The following is a 12,145-nucleotide window of genomic DNA, read 5'->3' as shown; positions in this document are numbered from 1 at the left end:
ACCTAGGAGTAGGGATGGGGAGAATTTGATTCAGTTTGCATTTAAAGGTGAACTTACCAAGTCTACAGTTTTTGTAATAACATATGATCTGAAATGTAGCAAGCCTTCGAAATTTGCACTTCTCTGAATTTGGCAATGCAATTCTTATCCAGCTAAGATATGTGTCCAAAAATGCATATACTGGTCATACCAATACATACATTACTGAAAGTAGCTTATAAAAATGCATATATTTGCAGAAATTGCTAACAAAAATACATGTATTAGTCAAAACTGTGTTAAGAATGTGTATATTAGGAGAAAGTTGCACAAAAATGCTGATGAATTTTCATGCAGATTTTTTTTTTTTTACAATTCAAATTGTTTTGGAAATGTGTAGAACTTAATTTAACAATGGAAAAAAGAGAAGCTGAGAGGATAAAAAATGACAGATCTATTCAACCCTACCTTGGAGTAGGTCCTATCAAAGCCAATGTTGCTTCCTTTTGAGTTGCCTTCATAGGATTGCGCTGACAGTGTAGTAATTGCTTTACAATTCCGCTTGCCATTCTGTTTCTCACAGGGTGAGATAGGCTAGGTTAGGAGAGAACAACCTGGCAAAATCCATTCAATAAAATCCATATTTGTGTCTGCTATGTTTAAACCAGCACACCATCCCAATGGTTAGAACTGTGGTCGATGCTACAGCAATTGAGAAAGGCAGAGGTATCGCTGAGTGATTCATGTCCCTGCTTTCCTTGCTTGTACCGAATGAATTGGCTCCCAGGTGTAATTAGAGGTTGAAAGAAATTAAAGCCCAGCTAAATGTTCATGGGTTCTGATTTTCACATTGAAAACCAATGTGGCATCATCAAATAATGTGCAGTAGTTTTATAAAGTGGCCCGCGAACATGCAGGGAAGTCCTAGTTGCCTGACATCCTGATACAACAACAAAAATGTCTTGACCACAGAATGCTGGGGTCCACAAATAATATCCGGGTTCCACAGCATCCTTTGGGGCAGTGAAAAAAGCAGAGAGGAACAAGCTGTAGTCTCCAACTTCTTGCTGGAGAAATGTCTAGCCAGATAAGGGGAAAATGAATGAGCTAAAAGGAAAGATGGAGATTCCGAAAGCAATGGGTCTGGTGCATGTTGGAGTGGGGGAAATTCCAGGAGGTGGTGGAGAACTCTGCCACTGGTTGCTGGTGTTGAACTCAGTCCTTATTATTGTGATATTTTGAGATGGAAGACATCCCTGCACTGAAGAGCACAGCACTAAATTCAGAGAGGTGAACCACTGAGCTTAAGGGTGAAAAGGAGAGCATGAAGCAGACCAACTAGGGTCATCTGCAAAGCCAGTTGCATGAATATAGATTATAGAGTTGTAGAGTTGGAAGGAACCTCTGCTTATCTGCAACAACCCCCTGCAATGTAGGAATCTTTTGAAATGGTGGCTGGTGGCGGTTGTTACCGCGCACAAGAACATCATGTATAAACAGATAAGGTCCCCCCCCTTCAGATCAACTTCTATTCATATGAACCCCATCCCCTAGATATTTTCAATTAAAAATTAAGTGGCCAGATGACAGCTCTAAGGGAATCAACCGTCCAACATCATCCAGGTAGTATGTCTGTCAATCATATCCAGCAGTAAACACACCCACTTTCCTCTCAAAGGCTTTGCATGAATTCCTGACTTCAAAACCATGTACATAGTTACTGATGGATTATATTATGGCTACATTGACACCATATATTTAAAGCACATTTATATCACTTTCACAGTCATGTCTCCTTCCACAAAGATTATTGAAAACTGTAGTTTAGCACTCTCAGAGCTACAGTTCCCAGCACCTTTAACAAAAAGCAATGAGGGCGTTGAAGAGTAGCTTACTATGTATAGGGAAGCATGAATCCATCAATTTGGGGACTCTCAGTTTCTGTTTTTCTCCCAGTATAAAAATCAGTTCTCGTATTTTTGCAGCCATTTACAATTAAAAACTAAACAAGTAAAAGAAGGAAATTTCACCAGCATTTTAGCATGAAATTTTCTTGTAAAACACAATTTTGTATGCAGTTTTGACTAATATAAATATTTTTGAAAGTACTTTCTCTTAATATGGTGCATTCTTGTGTGCTGTATGAATTTCAGTATACATATTACCCTAGTATATGCAGTTTTTACGTGCACATTACTGTTTGCACATGTTGTGTGGCTGTAGAATTGCCCTGCAAAATTCAGAGAAGTGCAAATTTTTCAGTTCACATGAGAAGGGCAAATTAGATAGTTTCTCATTAAAATGCAAGCTAGATTGAATTTAATCTCCTATCTCTAACCATGCCACACACATGCCCTGTGTCTCCTAAACTGTAGACCAACAGTGAAAACACAACAGCAGATCATGGCCAGACACCACCATGACCTATAGTTGGGCCCAGGACAAACAATCCACAGAGGTGATGGAGGCACCTGAGATTGTTGCTAAAGAGAGGCGAAACTTAACTAAACTAAACCTCTTCCACCAACTGTGTTGAAATAAGATTCAATATTGGTGATTAATATGATGCAGAAACTGGAGCAGGGGGAATTAATCTTGTTCTTTTGAGGCAACAAAATGTCTTAGGCTGGCCTTGGTTCCATTACCCTTTGCTGGCTAAAAGAACAAACTGCACACATCCAGCCTCTGGTCTGCCATATGACAGTAACCGATTGAATGATGCTCCCTGGCCGTATAGGATGGGGTCTGTTCTTCTTGTGCATAGATTGTCTCTGCCTTCAACAGCTTGGGAACCACATCAGATAGATGCATATTTATGGGCGACTCTTGAGCAACTTTCTTTCAGAAAACATACACAGTGTACCACTGTTGCCACTGCCCATCTAAATCACAGGGGCAGCCGAATGCTCCCAGTGCATCCCTTTCTTCTGCTGAATTTCAGTTGCTTCAGGCGGTAAGCTTTGACAGGCAGTCAACTTTTGTATCAGACCCTCCCCATAGGTAAAGGGAGGGGGTAAGTTTCTATTATTTTTATTTTGCTTTTCCTCTTGACAGTCATCTCTCTCTCTCTCTTCCCTCCCTTCTACACCTTATTGAACAACTAAAAATGCAGGGAAGCAAAAATGCAAAGCAAACACGGAGCAGTCGGTGCCACAAGAGGCCCAGTGGGCTTTCTACTTTGTCAAAAGCTGCCAGATGTAAAGAGAACTATTTAAACGGTGTCAGTCTACAAGCTTCCTGTAGTGACACCAGGAGCAATGTGAAAATCTATATTGGTGGTGTCAAGGTTCTTTTATCTGAACTTGAACAACACCTGCCACATGAGTAATATTCCAGAGATAAAAATAAAAAGTTAATAGCATTATGGAATCAGATGGCAAAATCCTTCATTTTCTTCATTTACCTTTTAAAAAATATTTTTTACATCCCATGGATTAAATTGTGTACCAAGCTATCATGAAAAGTCAAAACATAGAAACAAGAATTGTGGGGTGCGTTTGTATGTATGTGGAGAAAAAAATAGAGCACTGTGATAACAAAAATCATACTGCTGCTTCTTATATTCACACACGCATGCCCCTCATCTGATAAAATTATAACCAGGTGGTCAGTTACATCTGTAAATGGACCAGATTTACTTTTTTTAAAAAAAAAATTATTAACCGACCAATCAAATCAAATCAAATCACATCATATAAATTCCGAATTACAAAGCCGAATTTTAAATTATTTTAAAGTTCCTAAGGGGGATTCTGATCATCTTCTTGCTGCTGCGTTAATATCCACAAATCAATCCAAATAATGTTCATAATTCTATCCAGTCTTATCTTGCTGTTTCCACATCTCATCTTATTCGTATATTTTTCCTACATTTCTTTACGATCTCTTCTGATAATCTTAAACTGACAAACACCAATTATAATCCTGTGTGAATTTTCCGTTTGACCAGTCCTCATATCAGATGGTTTCCATATATCATCACTTTCATAAATAACATCACTCTTTCCATCATTAACACGTAGATCTGTCACTCTTAAGTCCCTCTGAGGAGTATCACCCACAATATAACAACAGCTCTGTTCCTCCTCCCAGACTTAAGTCCTCCGACAGAACTAGCCAACATGGCGACGGTATTTTTTACTGCATCATTCCAAAGCTCTTATAATTTTCACGGTCTTCTTGAAACATGCTTTGGTTAGTGAATTATCTCCACACAGTCTTAAATCCACAGTTTAAGTCATTAAAACGACATTTCTGACTTGTGATGGGGGGGATTCTTGTTGAATCACATAGAGGAAAGAAAGGAAAGTTTTTTTCTCCCTCCCCCATCAGTCCCTTTGCCATACCGAGTCTTGGCGTATCTTCTCATGATTTACTCTTGTTCCTCCGACTCGTCTTGTTTTATCAGAGATCTCTTCTTTTAGCAGTCATTACTCCCCCTCCTTCCTTGAAATATGTGCATTCGCTTCATCCTAATTGTTTCTTTTGAAGTTCTTGCAGCTAGCGGCATGGATCAGAGACGGCGTCCAGGAGTGCCGAAATCCCACAGGAGGGCATTGTGCCTAGTGCCCCCATCCCCACAAATTCGGGGGTGGCATAGGGCACAGCAGGCAAGGGCAGCCCCCCCACAACCTGGGGGGGGGTAGGGAGGCTATTTTACTCCCATCACAGCCTCCTAATTACCTTGTGTTGGTCGGACAGATATTATTGTCAGCCATCTTCCGATGCACCCCTAGTGGCCCCTGTAAATGGACCAGATTTACAGCAGAATCACTTCAGAGTGCAAATGGAAAATTCCAATTGTGAACGCTCCTTTCCCACTTTTTTTTGTTTTTAAAAAAACCTCCCTGCAGTTTATTTATTTAGAAAATCTAGTACATCAGGAAGAAAGGGTCTAACCTTTCCTGCTCCTTGCTATTCTAGTTTTCTACTTGCAGGGTTTTTTTACAGAATGATTTGTTTCCTAAGTTTAACGAAACATTTGGGAAGCTAATACTTTGCAACCTTGAAAGGAGTATTAGCAATTTCTACTGGCTTGAGCATAGTGTCCATATTTAACAGCTTGTGGTACCAATCATTCATGCCCTGGCATACTGAAGGTCTTTTCATCCTGAGCCAAATCTCCTGTAGAAAAATCACATCAAGCTGTGATAGTTTGTCCCTAAACTCCCTCTCAAGCACTCTCCTTTTATATCCAGCAAATTGCATGAAACAGTCTTGAACATAAGTAGAGTCCTGCTGGATTAGACTGAACATGCAACCAGTCAGGCTCCGTCCTGCTAACAGTGACCAGCCAAATGCCTCTGGGGAGTTGAAAGAGCAGGTGACAACATGTAAATGGTTTTCTATTTGTAATGCACTGAAGAAACCACCTTGGTAATTAAGCAGGTTAATATTGTTATTGTTGTTGTTGATGATGATGATAGGGTCATTCTCTTATTGTGTGTCCCTGGTATCTGGCATTCAGACGTATACTGAGGACAAACTGGAACAAGATGATTGTGATTATTCCCCATGGGGTACTCTCAAGGGCCAGGATCTCAGCAGGTCAAGATCAAGCACAGAAAATCAATCTAGGTCCAAACCATGACCCAGAAGTGATCAAGGCTGATTAGCTCAGTTGGTTAGAGCATTGTGCTAATAATGCCAAGGTCATGGGTTCAATCCTATTTATTTATTTATTTATTATTTATTTATACCCCGCCCATCTGGCTGCGTTTCCCCAGCCACTCTGGGTGGCTTCCAACAGGATATCAAAAACACGATAAAACGCCAAACATTAAAAACTTCCCTAAACCGGGCTGCCTCCAGATGTCTTCTAAAAGTCAGGTAGTTGTTCTTCTCTTTGACATCTGTTGGGAGGGCGTTCCACAGGGCAGGCGCCACTATCAAGAAGGCCCTCTGTGTGGTTCCCTGTAACTTCATTCTCGCAGGGAGGGAACCACCAGAAGGCCCTTGGAGCTGGAGCTCAGTGTCCGGGCTGAACAATGGGGGTGGAGACGCTCCTTCAGGTATACTAGGCCGAGGGTGTTTAGGACTTTAAAAGTCAGCATATGGGCCAACTGCCTTTCTTACGGCCTGACTGGATAGCTCAGTTGGTTACAGCATGGTGCTAATAACATCAAAGTTGCAGGTTCAAACCCCCGTAAGGGACAGCTGTATACTTCTGCATTGCAGGGGGTTGGACTACATGATTCTCAGGGTCCCTTCCAACTCTGACCCTCAGTTTTATAGTGTAGCTCACCTGGTAGATGTTTAGGGTTTGATATCAGAATCTTTGTTATGTCTCTTACTCCAGCATCATTTTGTCTCTAGCTCTGCCTCTTCTCTGAGCCACTGTTCTCTGAATGGCCCTGATATATGGGATGCAGTGGTGTGGTTTCTTAAAAGGAGGGGAAGGTTAGGATTGCACAAGCTTGAAACCTGCCCTCCTCTCATGTAAAGAATCAGTCCACAATGTAAGCTGAGGTTGACAAAGCCACAGCATCTGAGAATGTGTAGGGGCAATTGTAATGCGTGATTACCTTGTCTTGGATGTCTGAATCATACTAGGGAGAAGTATCTGATTGTCTGAGACTGCGCTGGCAGCATCTTAAGCACCAGGGGAAAAGAGATAGGATACACAGCGGTCCATGGTGAGGCCTCCTTGTTGCTAATGAACCACCACTAAGTACACTTCAGAAAATGGAGCAGGGGTTAGGGCTGGGTCTCCCATCATGACATTTGTGGGCATTGTGGGGCCTCCTAACACCCTCCTTAGCTCCTATCAGGGTGGAGCCTGACGTCCAATATTTAATATATTTTAATACAGTGGTACCTTGATTTACGAACTTAACCCGTTCTGGAAGTCCGTTCTTAAACCAAAGCATTCTTAAACCAAGATGTGCTTTCCCATAGCTGCGAGGGACTCAATTTACAAATGGAACACACTCAACAGGAAGCAGAACATGTTCTTATTCCAAGGCAAAGTTCACAAACCAAAACACCTACTACCGGGTTTGCAGCATTCTTAATCCAAGTTGTTCATAAACTAAGCTGTTCTTAAACCAAGGTACCACTGTATATAAAGGTAAAGGTACAGGGACCCCTGACCATTAGGTCCAGTCGTGGCCGACTCTGGGGTTGCAGCGCTCATCTCGCTTTACTTGCCGAGGAAGCCGGCGTACAGCTTCCGGGTCATGTGGCCAGCATGACTAAGCCGCTTCTGGCGAAGCAGAGCAGCACACGGAAACGCTGTTTACCTTCCCGCCGGAGTGGTACCTATTTATCTACTTGCACTTTGACATGCTTTTGAACTGCTAGGTTGGCAGGAGCAGGGACCGAGCAATGGGAGCTCACCCCGTCGCGGGGATTCGAACCGCTGACCTTCTGATCGGCAAGTCCTAGGCTCTGTGGTTTAACCCACAGCACCACCCGTGTCCCTTACCACTGTATATACCTTTTTTTATTTTAATATACTTTACAGGGTAGGAAATTTTTGGATCTTTAGTTCGGGTGCTTGTTTTTCACAGGGGTTGGGGGGGTTTGTCTGTGTTTCATGTGTTTTGTGATATGTGGATGGTACATACATTTTTGTATTTGGGTGGGGTTTTCAGGGGACAGGGTTCTGAGCATCACAGTGTTTGGTTGTTTTCCTATGATTTCTAAATGTGCCCCCATGTCCAAGAAGGCTAGGGACCCTTGGTTTAGAAGATTTCGGGGCATGCTGTGCTTCTAAATTTGCACAGGGTCTAAAGGCAGATCTGGCCTGGGATTCTGCTGAGCCCAATGCCAAATGTAGCTGAGTTGAGTTTGCGCATCACTAAACTCAAACAGCGAAAGCTTTGTCATCATTTATGCCTTTAGAAGGATTGCATTTTCTCTCTCCCTCCTTCCCGACTACTGCTCGCTTTCTCCCTCTGCCCCGCCTCTCTGTTAAGAACCTTAAGCTGCCATAGGAATATTTGCAGATATTTGCCAGACAGCTAATCAAAGAACGAAGGCCTCTCTTTGGAGACTGTAACTGTAATTACAGCAAAGCAGCTGAAATGAGATGTGCAATCAAGCTAAGGATGAATTGAAAAACTCATACAAAAAATAAAATAAACTGTGCTTTTCATCTCTAATCCTATCCTAATAGAGACATGGCAAGGATTCTAAAGATCTGACTGTTTCAGATAACATTCAGAAATGGGCATAGGAGACAGTGCATTTCTCTGTACAGACACACTCACCTTCACACTAGCTGACGACCGAAGTAGGCCATTTTCACAATAATAAATAGGTGCTTTCTAATACACACACACACACCCCATTTATAAACATTACAACAATTATTTTACCAAGTTTTAACTTCAGCTTTGACTCCCTTACCCCTCTTTCTGTGGTTCCTTACATTTATTTTTGTCCTTTCCTGCATACTCCAAATTGCCTTAACTTATTCTTTTATTCATGTGTGTGTATTCAAAATGGCAGGTTTTTACAATAATCCTGCCAATGTCTTGATCTGTTTACAGTTTGTTTGTAAATACTCAATAAACCACTTCCATTCCTTTCTTAAAAGTTATTTTTATTCTTCTGGTAAGTTTTGCCATTTCTGCATACTCCCTTAGTTTCTGTATCCAATCTTCTATTGCCAGGACCTCTTTATCCTTCCACTTTTGGGCAAATAACATTCTTGCAGCTGTAGTCGTATACACAAATAAATTTCTATACTTTTTGGGTAGTTCTATTCCTATAGTTCCCAGGAGCAAAGCTTCTGGTGTTTTTTCTGTTTTTGTTGTTGTTGTTGTTGTTGTTGTTGTTGTTGTTGTGTGTGTGTTTTTACAAACGTTATCTTAAACATCTTTTTCAATTCATTACATATCATTTCCCAGTAACCTTATTGCAAGACCACCGCATGTGAAAAAGGTGCCGCCTTTCTCTTTATATTTCCAACACTTATTTGACTTTGATTTATACATTTTTGCCAGTCTGCTAGGTGTTAGGTACCATCTATAAAACATTTTCATATAATTTGCTCTTAAACCATAACATGCTGTAAATTTTGCATCCATATTCCATAGTCGCTCCCATGCTTCCATTTCTGCATTATGACCAACATCTATTGCCCAGTGTATCACTGAAGATTTCACCAAATAGGTGCTTTGTAAGTACTCAAAGTGCTTCATAGACACAACTTCAGTATTCTGTACAATGATTGTGTAAGGAAGAGCAGTAGTATTATCTTGGAGTGTGCAGCAACCAGAATACTTGGTTCAGACCCCAGTTCAATACTTCATAAAGCAGTCTGCTTCAGCTCAGACCAATTCAGAGGCTGCTTGATTTGGCTTGGGGGTCCAAGTTCATTTCATCCCCCCTCACTATTGGAAAATAAACACCGCAATAACTTCCCCCCTTTTGACAGCAGGGGATGAAATTTGAAAGCATAGTAGTTCCTTCACCCAGAGGGAATAAGCTCTGCTAAATTGCAGGCAAATAGCTCCAGAGGCTTTGTGCTGGATACTACTAAAATGTGTGTTTTTTTCACCCCTTCCAAAATGGTTCTATTAGTTTAAAAAAAGTTGGTCGGAGTTGGATGAAATTTGCAGAATTTCCACCCCTTCTGATGGCATGAATCCTGCCAACTTTTAGAAGGGTAGCTGCAGTGGTTTTCTGACAACAACAGCTGTTATAGTTTTTGGGTGGATGAAAACGGAAGGATTTAATCACCTCTAGTGTTTTGTGGTCTGAAAATTGCTGCCATAAAGAGAGGTGTCTTTGGGTAAGAAACCTGTCAGATTACATACAATTAGGTCCATGGGCTTTTGTGCCATGCACATTTAAAGTTGATTTTTGTGTGAGAACTGAAAGGAATTCACTTTCCACATAAATTTCTTCTGTCTGATTAAAAGCTTGACCTTTCAGTCACAATGGAGCTCTCCATCTCCTCCCCATTTTGATATTCGCTTTCCCTGCCCTCATCACCCATGCTGGAACTATGGCAAGCTTAGATACTTAATCGTCACTTGAAGCAAATGCTTGCCTACAGCGTTTTCTTAAAAAATAAATACAGTATGTGGTCCATGGGGCAGGCAGAGGCTGGATCAGAGGTGAAGTGCAGGGTAAGTGCACATATTTATAGTCTAAAATGTATTTTTGGTGTTCAGAACATCAGTTTGCATTCTCTAGGCCAGGCTTCCTCAAATTCTGCTCTCCAGATGTTTTTGGCCTACAACTCCCATGATCCCTAGCTAGCAGGACCAGTGGTCAGGGATGATGGGAATTGTAGTCTCAAAAACATCTGGAGGGCTGAGTTTGAGGAAGCCTTCATAAAAGACCAGGAGAACTCCTGTCATGTACATCTCAGACTTCAAATGCATGATTTCATTTTGCCTTTTCACTTTTCCAGCTTCCAACAAAAAATAGGGGGGATCCTTTCTAGAGAGATTTCCTCAAGTCTGGGAATCAGTACAGAAATATGGCTCATGTGTGAATTCACACATTCATTCTTTCCTTCAAGGTCACATTTCAAGGCACAAGTTTGCAAGTTCATCAACACAGCTTGTTTCCTTCCCAGCCTTGGGTATTCAGAGCCAATACTACCTTCAGTGGTGGAGGTAGAATATAGCCACCATGCCTAGCTAGCCTCTGCTAGTCGTATCCTTCATGAATTTGTAAATTATGCTATTTGAAGAGGATGGTGATATTTATTTGCATAGTTATTTATTGAGGAGAAAAAATTATTTATTTATTTCATTTTAAACCCACCCTTTATGGAGATCCTTTGCTACCAAGGTCACATGGTTGTGCAGGCATGTGAAATTCAGTGCTTGAGGAAGTTATGTGAAAGTCCATTCCCCTGGTTTGAGCTACAAAACAGTATTATAAGCTGAATTGTAAGAACCAAGTTACTCAGGTGAGGTGATGTTCATGAAGACCAGGACAAAATCAAGTTCACTCTTGATTGGAACATCCAATTTAGTCATAGCTGACATTTCTTCCCACAGTGGTTAAGAGCGGTAGATTCGTAATCTGGTGAACCGGGTTCGCGTCTCCGCTCCTCCACATGCAGCTGCTGGGTGACCTTGGGCTAGTCACACTTCTCTGAAGTCTCTCAGCCCCACTCACTTCACAGAGTGTTTGTTGTGGGGGAGGAAGGGAAAGGAGAATGTTAGCCGCTTTGAGACTCCTTCGGATAGTGATAAAGCGGGATATCAAATCCAAACTCTTCTTCTTCTTCTACATAATATATCTGGAGCAAATATTTCAATCTTTAGCCACACAGCCAGGATATACAGACATATTTTTGTTGTGGTGGTGGAATCAATTTGAACATATCTCAGCTGACTTCCAATCTAGCCTCTGCCCACACCACACATATGTATGAGCCATTTCCACCACCACATTTAAAATGTTGTGTCTCTCTTCACCTCCACATATCTAGTTGAAGTCATGCTTCTTATGGCCTACTTTAAACTCCAGGCACAGGGACCAACATTTCTCCTGAGCTAATATTTGTCCTAAGTGCAATGTTAACACAAACAAGCCAAGGAATTTAACTGAGAAAATATAATCACCATTGCTCAAGCTACAATCCAATGGGATTTGTGTCCAAATAAATATACAGAGGTTCCTGTTGAAGAATTCTGGTTGCTTTATTGATTTTTTCCCTTCAAAATCCAAAGCCCATGTATTGCAAGTTAAGTTGAAGCCCACAAATGTTGCAATGATGTTAGGAGGAGAAATTCAGTTCATGCTGAAAAGCGAAACTCTATAATTCACGCTTTCTGAAACAATACATGAAACCGAAACACAACAATCTTTTGAAAAAATGCGCTTGAGTGGCGAGTTCCCGCCTCCCACCAGTGGAAATAAAGACACGTGACACCATTATTTTAGGTTAATGGGCTAAAATTGGCCACAACTTTATTGGTTACAGGTAAAGAGCAGTATTGGCTTAGGCATTGGTCCTATCCGACTATCTGGCTGCAGCTTGTTTGCATGAAGACCGGGAAGGGTTAACACCAGCAGAGGGGGGGGGGGTCCTGCTGATGTACATCAACTAGGGACTCCCCCGGGGTCACCACTAGGGGGCGCGCTTTAGACCCTGACCTCCATAGGCTTCGGACGTGGCCACGCCCCCCGGAATCCTGTACTGGACTACCCGCGATCCCAGGGCCGCACTTGCCTTAAATGGGGCAAGCCA

This window comes from Podarcis vaucheri, assembly GCF_965113315.1.
Source record: "Podarcis vaucheri genome assembly, chromosome: 9".
NCBI classification, from domain to species: domain Eukaryota; kingdom Metazoa; phylum Chordata; class Lepidosauria; order Squamata; family Lacertidae; genus Podarcis; species Podarcis vaucheri.
This window is presented reverse-complemented; position numbering follows the sequence as displayed.